Genomic DNA, 21171 nt, shown 5'->3' with positions numbered 1-21171 from the left:
CATAAGTAGACCTTTGGTGAGGGGTGTTTAGACAATGAAGGTGTGACACACATCAATGGATTAGAACTAAAAGGATATTGGAAAGTAAAGACTGGTCAGATGAAATTGGCCATATGATTGTGGCTTGGAAGGGTTTCTCGGTTACTTTTCTAACAATGTTGAGACAAAACACCGAACATCCAAAATTAAGGAAGGAGAGGTTTATGTAGCTCATAGTTTGTGGACGTTTCAGTCTGTACTTAGCTGGCTCCAAGGCATCATGCCACATGCCAGAGGGCAACAGTTCATTACAGCAGAAGACAGTAAAAACAGCAAGAGCAAAAAGGAAGAAGCAGTTGCAAGGAAGCCTCTTGCTTCCCTTATTTTGTATGCAGGCTACCCAAACTGTGAAACCCAGTGCAGGATGGGTGTAGCACTCACACTCATAATCCCAGCATTCACATTCATAATCCCATTGGGCCATGAGTCAACCCAAAACTCTAGGAACCCACTCCATGACTGCATGAGGCTTTGGTGGGACATATAGACACAAACCATAACATTCTGCCCCTGACCTTCCAAAGACTCTTCCCTTTATGCAAAAGACATTTTAGTCCATCTCCAAATGTTGCCAAAATCATAACAGTTTCAGCATTTCTGAAAAGTCCAAGTCCCAAGAGTCCTCCAATATGTAAAGCAAACTTTTAGCTGTGAACCCCTGTACAAACAAAAAGAAAGTTAAACACTTTCAACACTCAATGGCACAAGATAAACATTTCCATTCCAAAAAGTACAAACAGAGACATATAAAGCATTAGGACCAACATCCAACAGGTCAAATATTAAATCCTGTAGTTCCGTGTGGAACATCCAAAACAATCTGTGGAAAATTGTCAACTCTAAAGTCTTTGTGTGACTCCACCTCTATGGCACTTATGGTGGTTGTAGCTCCCAGAGCTTCTCTCCTAGGCCCATTCTGCTCAATTCTTGCAGTTTTCCTTAGATGATCCACATTTGTGATTTTTTCAAACTTCTGAGTTCTCCACTGCACCTTTGGCTTCACACTTATAGCTTTATACACTTCCCTCTCATGGGCACACTGCCTGGCCTCCCAGGTCTTCTTCTGACATCTACATGGAACCTCAGAACTTTTGCATTTTGCATGCATGTAAAAGCAGCACCACATGGATGATGCTGAGGTCTGCTGCCACCTGGAGCAGTAGGCCAACTTCTTTCTCTCTTGGCTGTAGGTGCTGGATTCCTGGAGTGCTGGGGACTCTGAATCCATTTCTGAGGAACAAACTCTTTATGCTGCCACCATGCTGGAACCTGGTGCAGCTGCCTTCATTTTGGAAACTGGTGCAGTTGCCACTGTCCTTCTGGAACAAAATGCTCTGTGGCTTTCTCCTCAAAGCAAAGTCTTTCACTTTTGAAGTTTTGAGGCTGCAAAGAGTAGAGACTTATTGCTTCTTGTGATGTCCTCAAGTCATCTTTTCTATTATCCTGTTCTTTCTCAGGAATCAAGATCTCCTCAGCCCCATCTTTGCAGTTCACAGCTTTATTTCAACTTTTTCCTGGCCAAACTCACAACATTTTAAATCATCCAGCTGGGCTCTTTGCCCTTGATTTACAACATAAATCTGGCTAAAATTTCCCAACAATAGCCATGCCACTTCAAGATTCTACTGCTTTGAAATTTAATTTCCCAAAATAATCAGCCCTCTCCCCTTAATTACAATCTCAGGCAAAATATTTGGATGCTAGAAAAATGCAGATTAACTTTTTGCCAAGCCATGACATACACCATCTGAGAACCAGCACCCAATGCACTCCTTCTTCCCACCATAATCCTCCACAAGCAGGTCTTTACTGGCAGGATTTCTGTCAGCCTACTGGTCCTCTGAGCTCTCACCAGAATCTCCCATAAAGAACAGCCATTCTAGCAGTTCTCTTTCACATGAAATCTCCTAATCTTTTCAAGCACTTCTCATAAGCCATTTCCAAAGGGTCTTAAACCACATGGTCAGTTATAGCCACAGCATTGATCCCACTTCTCTGCTACTACATTCTCCATTGGTTATTTTTCTCCCATTGCTGATACAAAATATCTCACACCCAAAATTAAGGAAGGACAGGTATATTTAGCTCACAGTTTGTAGAAGTTTCAGTCCATACTTGGTTGGCTCCAAGGCATGGTGGGACATGGCAGAGGGCAATAGTTCATGGCAACAGAAAACAGCAAAAGCAACAAGAGCAAAATGGGAAGAGCAACCCCAAGCAAGTCTTTTTCCTTCCTTTATATTGTCTGTATATTGTCTGTAGGCTACCCACCCTGTTGCACCCAGGGCAGGATGGGTGCAGCATTCACATGCATAGTTCAAGCATTGATACCCATAATCCCATTGGACCATGAGTCAATCAAAAGCTCTAAGCCACCCCATGACTACATGAGGCTGTGGGGGGACAGCTAGACACAAACCATAGCAAAAGGTCTATCTCCCCACTTGCTTCTGGCCACCATGCCATGCATGAGCTCTTTCTTCTCTGACATGCATCTCTGCAACAGTGTCCTAACTTGGATCTGATGAATATCAACTCAAATGTTTACAAACTGCAACACAAAACAGACCTTTCCTGTTTCAACTGTATGCTTCAGATATTGTGGCTCAGGGAGAAGAAAGTAATTAACCAGAGACAGTATCCTTTTGTGAAAAGAGCTTTGGAAGGCTAGAAAAAATTACAATACAAACACAAGAACTGCACAGAGGAGAAATGGAATGGCCCCGTCTCTGTGGACCTTTCTGTTGGCAGGTGAGGCCTGTGCCTATACCCCATCCTGCTCCTTTGGAATGGGGAAGCAGCATGGGAGTGGCCCTTGGCTCTGTGGACCTCTCAGTTGGGAGGTGAGGCCTTCCCTCCCAGGAGACATTGACATAGGAGAACTTGGAAGTCACATACTTGAAAAATCTGAAATGATCACAACTAAAGTAAAGAAACAACTCTATCAGGCCACAGAAGAAATCAAATCAGAAATAATCACCCAGGTTAAAAAAAAGAATGACATCAATAATGAAAGAACTGCTCAGCACATCTAAAGAAGATACACATATATATATAAAGATAAACATAGGAAAACGATGGAAAACATTAAATGGACAATAAGGAACAGAACTAGAATGCATGAAACAAATTCAAAGAGATATCCAGGAAATCAAAACTTCCACTGAAAACTGGCAAAATCACTTGAACGAATCTTAAGATAGAATCTCAGATATTGCAGACAGCATGGCAGCTAATGATTGTGAAAGGAAGGATCTCTTGAAATCAACAAGGATCTAGCAAAAATCAATTCAACAGCTGCAAGATGAGGCAAAGAGAAATAATGTAAGACTAATAAGAGTCAACAAAACAGCAGCAGGCAACACAAATGACATAAGAAGAATATTATTTTTTTTTTTTCTGGTACTGGGAATTGAACTCATGACCTTGTGCTTGCCAGGCAGGTGCTGAGCCTCTGAGCTAAATCCCCAGCCCCTTGTAAGAAGAATATTTGCAGAAATAGTAGCAGATAGCTTCCCAAGTATGGAAAAAGATTCTGATGTATAAGTAAATGAGGTATATAGAGCCCCAACTAGCTATAACCAAAATAAAACCACAGTCAGATATAAAATAATCAAGATTCCAGATATTTAGTAAAAGAACAGAATATTAAATGCTGGTAGAGAAAAGAAACAGACACCTTTAAAGGAAAGCCCATCAGAATCACAGCAGACTTCTCAGCACAAATAGTCCAAGCAGGAAGAGCTTGAAGTGAGTATTATAGGTCCTGAGACAAAACAGTTTCCAACCAAGACTGATGTATCCTACCAATCTATCCTTCATATTCAACTGAGAAATAAAATATTTCCATGACAAAGAACAACTGAAGAATTTCATGAGTGCCAAACCAACCTTATGAAGAGTACTAAAAGATGTTCTAGAAAAAGAAAAAAAGGGACCACAATCTCAAGAACAACAATAGAAAGGAACCCTGAAAGCAGAGAAAGCAACTAAATAGATAGCAAAAGTAAGAAACCAACAGCAAGTAAATAACATGGCAAAGAGAAGCCAACATATACCAGTTGTAACCCAGGGCAGGATGAATGTAAATGGCCTCAATTCACTGGTCAAAAGAAACAGACTAGCAGAGTGGATTAAGAAACAAAATTCCAGATTATGCTGTATACAGGAAACACACTTTACTCAAAAGGAAATCCATAGACTGAAAGTCAAAGGATGGAAAACAATTCCCCATACAACAGGATCCCAGAAAAAAGCAGATGTAGCTATTATATTTGCAGACAATGTAAACTTCAAACCAAAAAGAATCAAAAGAGATAAAGAAGATCACTACATACTAATTAGGGGAAAACGGCAAGAGGAAGAGATAACAATTATAAATATGAATGCACCAAATATGGGAGCACCAAAGTACATAAGAGAAATCTTAACAGACATGAAAAACCAAATAATTAACAACACTATTTTCATAAGGGACTTCAACACCCCTTTGACACAAAGAGATAGGTCAACTAGACAAAAAATCAGCAAAGAAATAACAGACCTTAACCAAATCTGTAAATAAATGCACTTAGTAGATGTATACAGTGTTTTACCCCACAACATTTGTCTCAGCTGCATATGGAACATTCTCTAAAACAGACCATATTCTAGCCCATAGAGTATACCTAAATAAATGCAAAAGATCTGAAATTCTCCCATGCATATTACCTAACTCCAGTGCAATGAAATTGGAAATTAATGACAAAAGGAACTCCCAAAACTCCATAAATACTTGGAAATTAAATAACAAACTTCCGAACAACCAATGGGTCACAGAAGAAATTAAAGAATAAATTAAAAATACCTGAAAACAAATGAAAATGTAAATACAACTTCCCAGAATCTGTGGGATGCAATGAAAGCAGTCCTCAGAGGGAAGTTTATAGCAGTGACCTCACATATAAGGAAAACAGAAAGAGAACAAATAAATAGTCTAAGACTGCTCCTCAAACTTTTAGAAAAATAAGAACAAGTCAGGCCCAAAGCTCAAAGAAGGGAGGAGATTATAAAGATCAGGGCAGAAATTAATGCAAATGAGATGAAGAAATCACTACAAAAAAATCAATGCATCAAAGAGTTGATTCTTTGAAAGAATAAATAAAATTGATAAACCCCTAGCCAACCTTATCAAAAACAGAAAGCCCTCAGACAAAGGTCTTCCATCTAGAACATATAAAGAATTAAAAAATATCAGGCCCCCAAATTGAAAGACCTAATCCAAAAATGGGCATCTGAGAAGAATATACACTTCTCAGATAAAGAAATAGAAATGGCAAATAAATACATGAGAAAATGTTCAACATCATTAGTCATTCAAGAAATGCAAATTGAGACAACAATGAGATTTCATCTTACCCCAGTGAGAATAGCTATCATTAAGAAATCCACTAATAACAAATGCTGGTGAGGCTGTGGAAAAATAGGAAGTCTTCTCCACTGCTGGTTGGAATGCAGACTGGTGAAACCACTCTGCAAATAAGTTTGCAGATTCTTCACAAATTAGGTCTAGAGATCCCATTCGACCCAGCTATTCCCCTTTTGGGTTTTTTCCCAGAAGAGCTGAAAATATCATATCACAGTGATATATGTGCACCCATATTCATAGTGGCACAATTTGTAATTGCTAAATTGTGTAAGCAACCCAAATGTCCATTCACTGAGGGTTGGATAAAAAAGCTGTGACATTATTATATAATGGAATTTTACTCAGTTATAAAGAAAGATAACCTGGAGCCTTTATAGGTAAATGGTCATAACTAGAGACCATACTCATAAGTGAAATCAATCAGACCTGCATGTGTAAGCAACATATTGTCTAACTAGTGTAAGAATCTGAAAGTGTAAATAAAAATTAGGATGTATGATAAACATTGTGAAATGAAAGGAAACTGCTCAAAAGGAAAGAGCAAAGGGGATGAGGGAAAAGAGAAAAGAAAGAAGGGTAAAATTATATATATATATATATATATATATATATATATATACATATGCACACGCATATACAGGATAGCAAACATAGTCGTACTACTGATTTTCATCACTTTATTGAAAGGAACAGTTAATGTTAATTATTTCGATCAATCTTGCATGTCTATATTTGTTTTCCTCAGTAACCACTTTGAAGTTATCAATATGTAATGCAACAATCATTGTTAATTTCCTGTCACCTTGTTTGTAATTCAGTATTGCTTGTACTATTCTTGTGCTCTTTTGTAAATGGTTGTCTGTTTCTTAATGTTTTCATTCTTTTACTTGTAAAATAAAAAAAAGAAACAAGTACTGGTTTTTCATGTTATACCTTGGTATTCAGTTATCAAAACACTCTGTTTCTTCTCCTTAGTTCAGTTCATTGATAGGTTGTATTTAATGATATGAACGTTTACAATCCACTGCCTTTTTCCTACATGAACTATTTCATACTAAGTGTAAATGAAACAATAGAATACAGATGGATTGAGTGATCTTTTATTAGTATCTGAGTTAGTATCTCAATGCAAAGCTGTTTGAATGGAAATACACAGATAAAACTGGAGACCTCTTGGTAGTGCAGACAGCTACCCCTCTGGTATCTAAATCTCTGAATTGACAGGATGAAAAGAAAAGTTGGAGAATAAGCAGATTAGATGTTGAAATGTGGTAACCCATCTGGAAAGTTGGTAATCTGAAATAATTTATAGACCAGGCACCAGGTGCCGAGAAGTAATAAAAGGATTCCAAAAGAAATCTCAGAGCCAGTATATTTATTCAGATACATGGATAACAAGATGAACATTAGCAGGAATAAAAGATAGAGTCCTGCTTCCAAAACAGAATGCAAACAAAAAAAAAATTTCTGACTGGAAAGTTTGCCCAGTAAATGTCCGGAACATTAAGGAAGTGGACAGGGCAGGTCCCCTAAAATGAGAGACTCACAAACTATTTCAGAATGGGGAGATAGGGCCAATTATTTCTTTGCTGCTACATTCCAGTAGTCAGAAATTCTGAGAAGGTATTTTTTTGCTATAACTCCTATATGAAGCTGCTCTTCACAAAAAGTAGTGGGTTTCAGTCTGAGGTGAAAATCTCAACTAGATATGTCCCCTTAGTTTTTGATTCTGTTACCCAGAGACATCAAACTGAACTGATAGCTCTTCTAGAAATTTATTGTACATTGGAATCCTAAACTGGACTTTGAAGTTACAAGATAATAGAGAATATTTCCAAAATTTCAAAGAATTGTTACATTTTAATAGCAGTACAACTCAGTATCACATTTAATATAGTGGCATATTTTTTTACTATATTTTCTTTCTGTAATACTCAGGCAATGAGAATATAAAAGACACAAAGACCAACCCTTTTATGCATTACTCAGTACATAAAATTTTCAGATATAACCACACTACTCTTTCATTTTTGAGATGTATTTTAATGCATTCAGACAAAGCAGGATGGCTTTAAATCTATCAGAGCCATACCAAGATGATTCTAATCAAACACAAAGAGCTACTTCAAAGGTGGAAGTGTTCTTATCTATTTTCTCCTATCTCTGAAGTCAGTCATTATTGTAATTATGATGCCCAATCACATGCTTTTACCTCATTTTGGATGTGCATAATAGGATAGGAAGAAAGTCAGAAAGTGGAGGAAGACAGAAAATAGCAGAGGAAATTAAGAATCAAATTTCAAAGTTTAAAAGTACTGTGTATAAAGACCCAAATATATGCAGAACATATATTTGTGTTTAGACCACTGTTCTCTCATCCAAACACGAGTGTGGAATTAGCAAAAATATTAACTTCTTTAATTCGATTTTGATGTGTGCTTCACTTACAGTGTTTGTGCAAAGCCCTACCAAAGCCGTATATATAACTAGTTGTGTCCAGGATATCTTCAGTAATTAGTAATCAAAGAATTTAAGCTAATCACTATACTTTAAGAAAAGGTTAAACTACAAGGCACCCTTCAGAGTATGAAAATGAAATAAAATTTGAATATTATTGCATATTAGTATAAGATCTTGTTCCTGGTAAGGCCTTGCATACCACATGAACATCTAATAATATGTTCCTTCATAATTGATAATAATAGTTATAGCTTGACAATATTATGTAAAAAATCATCTTATGAACTTTATATATTGCTATCATATTAAATGATTCATGACCATAGTGGTATTGTTGAAATGTTTGTATAGCAGGTGGTCTTTGCAATGTAATTTTGCTCCTTCTCTGTCAATAATGGACTCTCTTTCCTCACCACCCCCTTGAATCTGGGCTTCCTTGTGACTTGCACTGGCTACAGAATGAGAATGAAAAGAAGATGTATTACCCTGAGGTTAGATTGCAAGAAACTGTGTTTCACTCTCTCATCTGGACACATAAAATAACCATGTGGTCCTCCTCCAAGATAACCCGATGGAGGAGGAGAAAACATGTGTTGCAACATCAGTTAACACCCAGCTAGCCATAGATCCATGAGCAATATGAGTCAAAGTCTGTGAATATAGCACAGATGAATGGAACTAACCAAATAATTTATACTCTTACAAGCTAAAACTTAATTATTGAGTTTCAGGGCACAACTTTTTATGCAGCAATTAGTAGCTAATATTAAATTGAATTTTTAAAAATTTGAAATAGACTCTAAATCTTTAATTTGTCCATGATGGGTTTGAACTTGTGATCCTCCTGCCTCAGTCAACCAGAGAGCTAGAATGATAGGTATGTACCATTCTTAACTATTGATTCAAATTTGAAAATGATCGTCTTAACTACTACTTTTACATTAAAAGGAAACAGTGCTATTTGACACACCCAAGGTATAGGTCAAGGTTGGGTTTGTTGCTCATTTTTACATTTTGTTACTCTATGCCAGATGGTAGAGATATACCACTGAACATTCAGATAAGAGTATATACTGTAGATATGTAAGTAAAAAAGTGACATAAAGTCATAAATACTGAGAACAAAAAGTTGAGTACAATTTTTCATAGGATAATTAGGAAAGAAGTAAATGAAAGTTGATTTTTGAGAAATATCTACAGGACATCAAGAAATAAACTATCAGGATATTTGAGGGAAAGATACCCCACACTGGTCCAGGGAGTGTACAAATCTAAGGAGTACGGTGTCTAGTGTACTGAAGAAACTGAGAGGAGGCTAATAAGTCTGGACCATTATGAACAAGAGGCAGAGTAATAAGAGATGAGGTCAGAGAAATAACTGAAACCAGATAATACCAAGAAGGTTTGCCTTGTTATTCTAAGTCCTTCGCTCTTACTCTTTTTTTTTTTTAATGAGAAAGTCATTAGAGCATTACTCCAGGAATTCTTTTACATTTTAACAGGATCATCCTGGCTTCTCAGTTGAGAAGATATTTAAAAAGTCAATGGCAAATACTGATAATGGCAACAAGAGTCTGTAGCAATAATCAGGTGAAAAATTAGTGGCTTGGAACAGGATAGCAAGAGTAGAAAATGGTCAGATTCTAATTATATTTTGGCAGTTTGGCTGAAGGGATGTGATAGAGTCAATGTGTGATATGAGAGATGAGAGATTTTTGGCCAGAACAAGGGACCAGTGTATTCTCAAATGACATGAACTTACAACCTACACTAACCAACGTCAAATCACAAGAATTGCTTTGATTTTGTGTAACACAAGTAGAGCTCTTATTCTTTTACATGCCAGGTGGTTTTCAGAATATTCGTGTTTAGATATACCTGAAAACTAAGAAGATTTATGTGGAGACAAATGTATCTCCTCCTCTCTCCTTCCTTCATAACTGTTCAGTGACTGTAAACTGTTAATAATTAATTTTGGTCAGTTGAGATACTTTACATTTAAAGCCTGCATATAATGTACTGATTAAATCACATTATGTGTAGCTGGCTGAATATATTATTAAACAAATTACCCCTTTCTATAACCATGAACTGTGCATCTGTAGCAAATGGTGGAACATTTTAATAAGGAGTAGTGTAATTATATTATGGTTATTGCTTTTTGCACTCTTATTGCCCTCATTTTTGAGGTGACTATCTCACAATAAATATCTTTATTATAAAGAAGGACTTTTAAGTATATTTAGTACTCATAATTCTTTTAAACTATCTCTGCTTAGAAAATAAGGGAGTACTGGGGAGAAGCTTTCAGGGAAATTATTAAACTTAGAATAAATCATTAAATAGACTTTCTTTTAATTTTCTGGACTCTCTCCTTTGGTATCTATCAATCAGTTATCTATTTACTGAAAACAAAACAAGGCAAAGCAAAAAAACAAAGCAGAATCTTCTTCTAAATGTAGATCCAGTGAAAACAGTCCAATTAGTGCAAGATTTATTTGGAATTCTCTAGTATTCTTCTGTATTCATTTGTACAGACTCAGTGCTGATCAAGAACATGGGACAATTGAAATTTCAAGTTAAGGAAACTCTGATATATATTTTTTTCAACAAGTGAAAAAATCCTTTTGACCATTCCAATGTGTGACCTCGCTGCAACTTATAATGAATTCAAATTCAAGATAAAAGGGATTCAGTTGTATTTAAAAGACAATTAAAAGATTAAAAAATGAAGGAATTTCATTCTAGTGAGATGTTGGTTTTTGATTATGAAGTGTTTTATGACAGTGCTTCAGTAACGCACCCAATCTATTTGGACAAAATGGAAATGATCATCAAAGTAATACACTTCCTGGTTAGTAGGGAAAGTATTGGAAAGTGCTGTGACTAAGCAGTAAGTCTACATTTTGATTATGTTTGTACAACATTTTAATGTAAAAGTCAGTAAAGGTATTGATAATTTTGTAATTTAATTGCAATAATACTGTAGTTAATACAAGAATAATTGAACCAATTTGCATAACTCTTCTTCTCTGAGAATGTGAAATAAGTTTTGCTATCTAAGGCTAGATAGCAGTGGAAGTTGCTCCAGTTTTATTGTATTTGACAATCACCTGAGTCACTGTCAGCATAGATGCATGCTCAGGCATGTCCAAAACTCCTTATGGTGATTTTAATGTGCAGCCAATGTCCACAAATACTTAAAACACCAAAAATACTGTTTACAATAACTCTATATATTCCAGCAATAGAAGGTCATTTGCCTTAGTAGTTTTTTCTTTAAACTTCACTAGGAGAATTTTCAATCTCATCCATGATAAACTATTTGTAGAGTTTTTCTAAAATTTGAAAGTACTTCCTTTATGATGTAAAGTCTGATTTTCAAGATGAGGCAGAAGGAAGTAAGTAGAAGATTTGATAAGTAATGCGGTCTATTATACTTATGAGAGCTCTCACACACATGCACACATATATACACATAAGATGTGTCATAAAAGTTATCCTTATATCTCAACATTTAAGTTTCAGGATGCCAGGAAAAGTTGTGACTGCTAGAAAAAGAATGAACATCATCTCAAGATTGATAATTTGACCTTTGAAGTATCAAAATGGGACAGTTTCATATGCTTCATATATTTTGACTGTATAAGGGAAATGATTGCTATGTCATTTTAGAAAGAAGCATGGCTTTGCTGTTGCCTTCATTTAGAAGTTCTATATGCTTAAAGAACCATCAAGCCAACCACAGATAACTGGATTATTTTGAAAATAATTTCCACAAACTTATGTGACAGTTTCGAGTTCTAGTTGGCAAAACTTGTCATTATGTGCAATTTAAAAAAAGGTAGAACATTTGTGGTCTGCAAGCTGTTGGTTAGAGGCAAAGTGCCTTTTCCAGAGGAAAGAACTAGCTTTCTTTTTTTGTGAGTAACACCCTGCTGACCAACAGAGACTGACACACACTGCCCTGAGAAATCAGGAAGAAGCCAGGTACAGCTAAAATCTGCCATAAAGACCAACCTCCTGCCATAGCCCCACTGTAGCAGCTAGACATACCTATTTTTCTAAATTTGTAAACTCGAACTGTTCCAATGCTGGCTGATTTTCTCTGATCATTCAACTTTCCCTTTGACACATTTATTTTAATTGGTCCTTCTGTATTGTTTAATGTTTCAAATTGTATGATAAATTTCTTATTCCATTATGTTTAGTGTTACTTATTAAATCCTGATTGGTACATGATGAGAGTTTTCTGAATGAAATGCTCAGCTGACTACAATGCAGCTAGATATATGTGACATAGAAAGTATTAGTATAGCTGAATATTGCAATGAATTTGGAAAATGTTTTGAGACGGAGAATACATTTCACTGCATTTAATACAAATATGCCACTCAACTTGAAAATAGTTTCCAGTAAAACTTTTCAATTTACTATGTATTAAGTAATAAGATCACACTTCTGAAAGGTTCAGCTTACTATCTTCTAAAAGAGGATTTAATATTAAATATTTATATATTTCCTCTAAAATATTCTTGCTAAATTTGTTTTAAATGTAAAAAAAAAAACTAGTTTCCTAAATATGATATCTAAGTTAAACATGGCTGCATAGTGGGGGAGCCACACTGGAGATACTCAGAGAAAATAAGCTAAAAACAGAGACATTTGGAAGCAACATGCAGCCTGGTGCCAAAATCAATCTGAAATAAGAGACTTGGAGATCAAACAAAACATAGACATAGGACTTCATGAAGTGATCCAGCTCAAGGGGCTGCCTGTGGGTCTCTCTCCTGTGCATGGAGAAGGACTATCTTTTTGGAAGCTTCCAAGAAACTTGTAGACTGAAATATAGCTAACTCAAGCCACACAAGATAGGTTTGGGATATAAGAACCCACATTTGTTTTGCCTTCCTCCAAAACGAGGACACTGCAGCCTGGCAGCAAATTTTGCCACCACACACAGGGGCAACTCACCGGAAAACTGCTCCCTACCTGATGAGTAAGGGACCAAGAAAAAATCCTCAGCTAGAAGATGATGAAAAGAAAAACAACATACGGTTGAATAGAGTCAATGGAAAATCAGGAATCAGTGCAAATTACAACAACAAGAAAATAATCTGCTCACATCAGCAGTGGAAGAAAAATTCCCAAACATAGTAAAAGATTTTGATATACAGATAAGTGAGGCATATAATTATACTATAATTACTTATGATTATAATAAGTCTATACCATGGAAAATAATAATGAAGATTCCAAAAATTCAGCATATGAACAAAATATTAAAAGCTGTTAGAGAAAAGGAACAAATCACCTATTAAGGAAAACCTACCAGAATCAAAGCAGACTTCTTAACACAAACTCATAAGTCAAGGAGAGCTTGGGGTGAAATATTTCAAGTCCTGAAAGAAAACCACATTCAACCCAGACTGATGTACCTGCAGAACTATCTTTCAGAATAAATGAAATTATAAAATACTTCCATAGCAAAGAATGATTGAAGAAATTCATCACCACCAAAGCAGCTCTACAAAATATTCTGAAGGATGCTTTAAAAAGAGATAAAGACCGCAATTCCAAGAACACCAACAGAAAGAAGACAACAGGCAGGACAAGAAATTAAACAAAAGGAGAGCCAGAGAACCAACACTAGAAAAAAAATATGAAAAGCCAATACATATTAAGTATAACCATCAAAGTAAATGGTCTCTATTTACCAAAGAAAAGAAACAGGCTGGCAGAATGCATCAAAAAACAAGAGCCAGCAATTTGATGAATTGAAGAAATAGAGTTAACTCGAAAATAAATTCAAATAAAATAACATGGAAAATATAGAAGAAATGGATAGATATTTAGATATGTATGAGTTAACAAAACTGAATCAAGGAGCTATAAAAATTTTAAATAAACTAAGATCAGTCAATGAAATTTAAGAAGGAACAAAAATCATACCGACAAAAAAATGTCCAGTTCCTGATGGAGTCACTGATAAATTCTACAAGAAGTTTAGAGAACTAATAACACTATTAGTGAAACTCTTTAATGAAATTGAAAGGAAAGCAAGATTCCTAAAGTCTTTCCTGAAAGCAAGTAATATTCTGACAACAAAACAAGAGAATGAACCAACCAAAAACAAAAAGAGAAAGAGAGAACTACAGGTCAATCATCCATAGGTGCAAAATCCTCAGTAAGATACTGGCAAACAAAATGTAGCAAAACATCAAGAAAATTATTCACCACAAACAATGAGGATTCATCCCAGGGATGCAGAAATGGTTCAATATATGCAAATCAATAAATGAAATATACCATATTAGCAGAGAAAAGGGCAAAAAATCATATGATCATCTTAATACATGCAGAAAAAGTGTTTGACAAAGTACAACACCCATTCATGATAAAAATCCTACAGAAAATTTAGTTAGATTGTTTTCATTATTATTGTTTTTATCAGATTTAGATCTGATACAAGTCATCTATGGCTAACCAACAGCCAACACCATACTAAATTGAGTAAAACTTATAAGATAAGCATGTACACGATCACCACTGTTATTCTATATAGTCTCCTGGAGTTGCTTCATTACTTCAGTTGCTATCATTTTAGAAATTTCAGGTGTGTGCCTTTCAATTTCTTCTATATTGATGTCTCTTGGACTTGTTCTGGAAGGGCTGGAGGTCTGAGCTTGCATTTTGCTCCTTTGTCTTGATATTTTCTATTTCCAAAAGAAATTTTTGTTCTGTTTTCTGTTATGATACTTATGAGTTTAGGTAGTAGGTAGGTATTTCACTGGTATTTAGCCCTCTCTAGGCAAAGTCTGTTCTTCAGGGCTATCTTCTGTGTGTCAGAGATTCTTAACTTCTATATGTCTCAAGATCCTACCTTCCTGATTAATTGAGTGTGGGATGTTGATTGCTGTTTGATTGCTGTTTGGCTCTGTCCTCAGTCTTTAGGTATAGGGTTGTGGTGAGGTTATTACCTTACAGCTTCCCAAAGAGAACAAGTGGTTACAAGAGATATGATACCCTAGCTACAGTAGAACAATTAGAAACAATGATAGCATGAAGAAAATCTTGGAAATTGACAGAATATGGTAACTATTGATTTTGTACTTAAGACCATAGAAGCAAAGTCTATATTTAAGTAACAAAACCAGTCATAAATTAGGAGATTGTATACAAGTGTTTCCCTTTTTTATAGTGGATTTACCCTGGGTTCCTCTGGCTGAGCTGGTATCTAGGTCCCAGGCTCTTCCTGCCATGCAGGGTGATGAGCCAGGCACCAAGTTCCTTTGGCCAAGCTTGTTGTTGAATCCCCGGTGCTTCCTGTGCTGGCTGCCCTTACTGTGGTGCAGGGAGATGGGTCAAGCACCTGGATTTCTCTGGCCAAACTGGTTGCTGAGTCTCAGGTGTTTCCCGCAGTGTAGCTGGATGGGTCAGGCATCTGGATTCCTCTGGCCAAACCAGTTGCTAAGCCATAGGCACTTCCTGCGCTATCTGACCTTCCTATGGTGTAGGACGATGGGCCAGGCATCTGGGTTACTCTGGCCATTCTAGTTGCTGAGTCCCAGGCACTTCTTGTGGTGTAGGGGGATGGACCAGGCACCAGGTTCCTCTGGCTAAGACAGTTGTTGAGTCCTGGGTGCTTCCTGCACTGTCTCACTTGAGGTGTTTTTAAATGTGCTTTTCTTTGTCTATTTAAATCTGCTGCTAAACTTCTTTAGTAAAATTTTTATTTCAATTCTTGTACTTTTCAATTCTGAAATTTCTGTGTAATTTTTTTCAGTAACTTCTATTGCACTATATTCGCAATTTGTTGAGATATAATTATCCTTGTTTCCTTTAGATTTTTTTCCATAGTTTTCCTTTCTCTAACTATATTTAGGACAATTAAAATATTGACTAATATATTCAGTGACTTTGAGTCTCAGAAACCGTTTTATTAATTAATTTTTTCATTTGATTTACTTAGTTTCATGATTTATATTTATTTGTTGAAGTTTCTACTTTCAGTTTTTGGTACACACAACATTCTTTGTTGGCACTTCAAGTCTTTGTTTCTTTCGTGGTTGGCCAATAGCCTAACATTTTGAGTTTTATAATAGGATCTTTGAAAATAAAATTCTTGGATTGGAAGTGTAGTTTGGTGTATGAAGTGCTTGTCTTGTCTGGCATCCATGAAGCCCTGGGTTCAATCTCCAATGCTGGGGAAAGAAATAAAGAGAATTAAATTCTTTCTACTTTCCTGGATTGACTGTTGTTGGGTGTTTTATACTGGAGTACTCCATTTATTTTCAGTGACTTTTTAAATACAGATTTTGTAAGGACTGTACTTCTTATGTGTTATTAATGAAATTTGTATTTCATTATCTTATGAATTTGCCAGAAGTGTTGTCAAAAAGTTTCCTTTAAATATGTAGAAAAGATAACAAGAAAGAAGAATGAAAATAAGACAAGATAGAGAAGAAATTTCTCTCAGCCTTTCAAGACTGGATCTGTGTTGTGGCACTTCTTATAGTTTAGCCATGTGCTTTCAACTCTGTGTTTGCATTTACCTCTTGTTAGTATAGAATGTGAGCAATCATCAGGTAAGGTTGAAAGAAGACATTTCACTAAGCCCTGGTCACCCATGTATTATTGTACATATTCTGCCATATTTGGAAACTTTTGAATATCTCACTCCTTGATTTTCCTCCAGACTTTTAGTGTGCCAATTCCTTGATTAAAGTGTCTCTCTTTGCTTATGTGGTAGCAGATTCTTATGTGTCTTTTAGTGTTTCCATTACATTTACTCCCTGTTAGAATTTCTGCTTAGGTTAAAAAGAAGTCTTTTGGTTTTATTCTTTTGTGAACTTTCAAGTCCAAACATACAGACAAAAAGACAATTAAATATTTCTTATGAGTAAGATCTGCTCTGCTATTTCATATAGGAGACAGTCACAATGGAACCTGAGTTACAGTTTTGAAGGCTACTACTATGCCTGGGAGAGGGAGGAAGCAAGAGTCAACTCTAATGCAACAAATATTTTCTGCCATTTAAAAATTATCTTTCTTTAGGGTAAGTGTTGGCCTGATTGCTTTAGACCTTTAACTATCTCTTTAACTTCTGTTAAGCTTGGTTTGGAGAGGTTTTGCTGGAATTTTCAGCATTTCTGAGGAGAATCTGATCTGAGTTTCCTACTTTGCCATTATCCCTGATCTTACCTATACCAACATTTCTCACTGTGGTTAATTTTGTATTTTCAAGAAGAAAAGAAATAACTCTAGTTCTTAGATCTTTTAGTATAACACAGATCATGTCCACTACAGGGAAATGTACTCATTCATGCATAACAAAATTTGGATCTAAAAAGATCCCAGAGGTTTCACTGGTTTGAAAGTGATTTGATTTGGGGAACAGTGTAGTTGACTCATGACATGGAATCTTGTCAGCAGAGGTGGATCACTGGGAGTGATACCTGAAAATATGTGGCAAACTCCCCTAGTCCTTTCTTATTTCTCTGATCTCTTGTCACATTTATGTGAACAACTTTACAAAGTCCTTCCACCTTGCCATTTCTGTGTGTAAGCCTGCCAACCATGAACTGAAACTTCTGAAACTGAGCCAAAGTACACCTCTCCTCCTTTAAATTGTGACTTGCAAGTAACTTCTCAATCAGTGATGAGAAAGTGACTATAACAAAGCCTGGATAAATAATAAAGCAAGTCAAGGTTAAAGGAGATAATACAAGTTATCTAATCAGGGAAAGTGATTTTCTTCAGGTTTCTCTTTTATTTTGTAGAATGATTAAGGATAAAACCCACATTCTTGTAGTTCAACACCTTCTCACATGCAGTCCTGAAGAGAAAGTTGATATTGAATATTTACTAGTACTTACTTTCTAATTTCAAGTTTAGTCTCTTCTTACTGACATGAAGTCTCAAAATCAGTGCATATCACTGATCTTGAAAGAAGAAGAAGCCAGGAGGAAGCCTCACTATGTAAGCACATGCTAAGCAAATCCGCAGCATTGCAGTGAAAAAGAAAGGAAGGAAGGAAGGTATATTTTGCTTCCTTTTATGCACATAAAAATTGTAAAGGAATAAAGCTCTAATATTTCTTTGTACATCATCTTAAAGTTATGTTGTCCTTTAAATTCCTTCAGATTCACTTCTTGCATATTGTTTTCTAGTACTGATCCAAAACCAAACCTAGAAAACAATATGTATGTATGTCTACAGGAGAGGAAAATGTAATAGTGATAGCATTCTCTAATAGACGAGCTACTTGAGAAATGTTAGGGCACACAAAACCTAATATAATTTATTGCTTAGGAAAATGTAAAAGGATATTCCATGTGAACTGAATAACCTGGAAACAGTTGAGATTTTAGAATGGAGAAAATACAAGTGCAGCCAGCCTGCATGGCCTGAGAATCCTTCAGTCTTCCTAGTATTCAAGGATTTAAGTCAACCCCTTTATAAGAAGAGAATGCAGAGTCACCCCCCAGTGCCTTTACAACTACAAATGTCCAGCAATTTTTTTTAATGTTTTCTAATTTGGTAATTATTGTTTCTCTTTGTGAACCATTTTAATGAAAAATTGGATTTCTGTACTTCTCATATCCAAGGTTGATGTCATTCTGCCTAAAAATACTTAGTTCCACCCCAAAGCTAGAATTTTGTGGAGTAAATGTTTTTCCTGTTCTTCGCCTCATAAAGTTTCTCGATGATCTCTGCAGGCAGCTTTTTAACCTGACTCAATCCCCACTGTTTTACTCCAGCATAGTTTCCCAGCTGGAGACTATTTCATGTTGAAGAGACGGTGATATATTTTTAAAAGTTTGTAAAAGGCCTAAAGGGAAACAAAGGCTTTCCATTCACTTTAATTGCTTATAGCATACTTGAAATTTTATCTGGAAGGAAAAATAAATCCCAAACATCAAGTTTTGTGGTTTTACAGGGCTGTTCAAGCTTGAAGTCATTAAGAAATATATTCAGCATTAACAATAAATCAATTGAAATACAGGCAACTATTATGAGTGCTTTCTCTTTCTTACTGGATAGTGGCCTGGGGATAGGTGTCACAGAATCATTATTCTAAAAAGAAAAATAATATTTTATTAATAAAATAAGAGTTGACATCTTCCATTTAAAGACTTTTGGTTACCTTATTAGGGGAAGAAGCACTCAAAATGGATATATGTGTGTGTGTATGTGTTAAGTGATTTGTCCCAGGTGTGATGGAAAAGATTCAGACCCGGCTTTGGTTTTGCCCATGTCAATTTTTTTTTTGCCCAACCCTCAGGCAGCACTCATATCATATATAGAGGAGGTGTGGGCCAATACCCAGCACATGGATTTCCAGAAAGCATATTCCTGTTCTTTCCCCTTAACCAGTTACTTAACCTGCCATGTTTTCTCCAATGTTCTCTCTCAGCTTTCAAGAAAAGCAGTGATATATAAGGCAAATTAAAGCTCAAAATTTTTGATAACTCCAAACATTTTGGTGTAGTTGAAAAAAGCCAGGTTTTGTTTAAAATTTTAAAACAAGGTATTATGGCATTACTTCATACTGTGACATAATTTGGAAGAGCTAAATTTGATAGTAGGGCTGGAAGATTTTTAAATCTTCCTTCCCACTAAAATACATATGAGAATATGAAGGATTTAGTAAATGTATTAAGGGTCAAACTACAAGTAGAAGATTGGATGAAGAGTTATAATGATTGATATATGTTCCTATAAATATAGATAAGGGCATTATGAATCCCTGTACGGTCATTTATTCCATTTTCAAACTCAGATACTGGTTTTTCTTGTCTATTTTTGTGTGTTATGCTTTCATCTCAAGCTTCAAAAGTATATTAATAAATAAAATCCCCTTGAGTTTTACAAGAATGTTGAACTTCTGTGATTTTGTCTTTCACGTCAGGAATCCATGTTTCTTCTGATAATACCTGTACAGCAAGCAGAAAGCAGAAATTGTTGCTTTCTAACTGAAATTTAAACAGAAAGTAAATTTAAAAATATTGTTTTCATCATTACTGGGAAACTGTTTTGCTAAATTTGGAGCTTTTTAGTGTCCTTATCAGTGATTTGAACAAAAACAGTAAGTGCAGATCTGGTGGAATTGCCGCTTACCACTCTGTTTCCATTATCTACAATCCCTGATGTAAATTATCAATGTATTTCCTGAACACTGGTCATAAGTCTATTGTTGATGTAGTGAAATTTTGTGCATGAAATAACTGTATTATCTGGATGACCATGCCACCACGTGTCTTGGACTTGGTGTCTTTCTCTTCATGTTAGCTTACATCAGAATCAGCACCATCTTGTGTTTTTTGTTGACTCTTAATAAAGACAAGCCTTAGAAATAGATTATTGTTTCAGGAATACTGGTTTCTTTTGCATTTTTTTTTCAGAACTCTTATTGTTTTTATTTAGATCTCTAAAACTATAGCCCAGAGAAAGACACACAACAGGAGGTTGAGCAGGGAATCCACATCCTCCCTTCCTCACTCTATCTCAGTGGGGCACAATGTCCTCTGTAGGCATCCGTTGGGTTCTTGCTGTATCCCGGGAAGGAATGGCAGTGAGAATGAGGAAAAAATTAGACAAGAGACAAAAAGCTGGGATCAAGTGGAGGTCCTCTCTTTCTGTGAAGAAGGGGAACTACTCAAGAACAGTAGAGCATTTATTTATACCCTCAAGGGGTTGGTTAATTTTCGCCTCACTGTTCAGCAATCAGTTAACAAGCTACATCGACTTGTTTACCTGCTTCAAGGAGCTCCCGTGTTCTCGGGCTGGCTTCGTCCTGCACGTGTAATTACTTTCCATCTTTCACTGCTCCAGACAGTCATCAGTGTATTTTTCATTGTCACAATGAGGACAACGTCACTACTGTCATGGGGATGGGGTGACAGGAAAATATGCTAGCATCAAAACGTTCGCTATTCCATGGAGCTCCCGAACACATTGTGTATATTTGTTTATGTGAAAACAGGTCCATAGATATATAATAGTAAAACTCATTTCTGTATAACATTAAACTTATACTCTTTCCATAATTTTAATATTTATGGAATTCTTCCAGGAATATTATGCTTTGAAATAGATGAAATAATGTATTTCATTTTTGTTGGTTTTACTTTTTGTTTTGTTTTCGGTACTGGAGATTGAACTCAGGGCCTCACAATTATATCTTTTTTTCTTTTAATAAAAGTTGTTTATCATTTAGCAAAGAATGACATCATGGATAGAAATACCATTCTTGGGTACTG

At 35.8% G+C, this 21171-nt stretch overlaps 1 long non-coding RNA gene across 1 annotated transcript; it reads right to left on the bottom strand.

The window, feature by feature from the left end:
- Positions 1 to 15874: 15874 nt before the first annotated feature.
- Positions 15875 to 20743, bottom strand: LOC102030409. The gene is made up of 2 exons (XR_260150.1): positions 20666 to 20743; positions 15875 to 16110 (listed from the first exon to the last, which is right to left on the bottom strand). It is a non-coding gene; the product is annotated as an uncharacterized LOC102030409 (long non-coding RNA).
- Between the last annotated feature and the right edge of the window lie 428 nt (positions 20744 to 21171).

The sequence above is a fragment of the Chinchilla lanigera genome, unplaced genomic scaffold, assembly GCF_000276665.1.
Source record: "Chinchilla lanigera isolate Chin_1 unplaced genomic scaffold, ChiLan1.0 scaffold00013, whole genome shotgun sequence".
Taxonomy (NCBI): Eukaryota; Metazoa; Chordata; class Mammalia; order Rodentia; family Chinchillidae; genus Chinchilla; species Chinchilla lanigera.
This window is presented reverse-complemented; position numbering and strand designations above follow the sequence as displayed.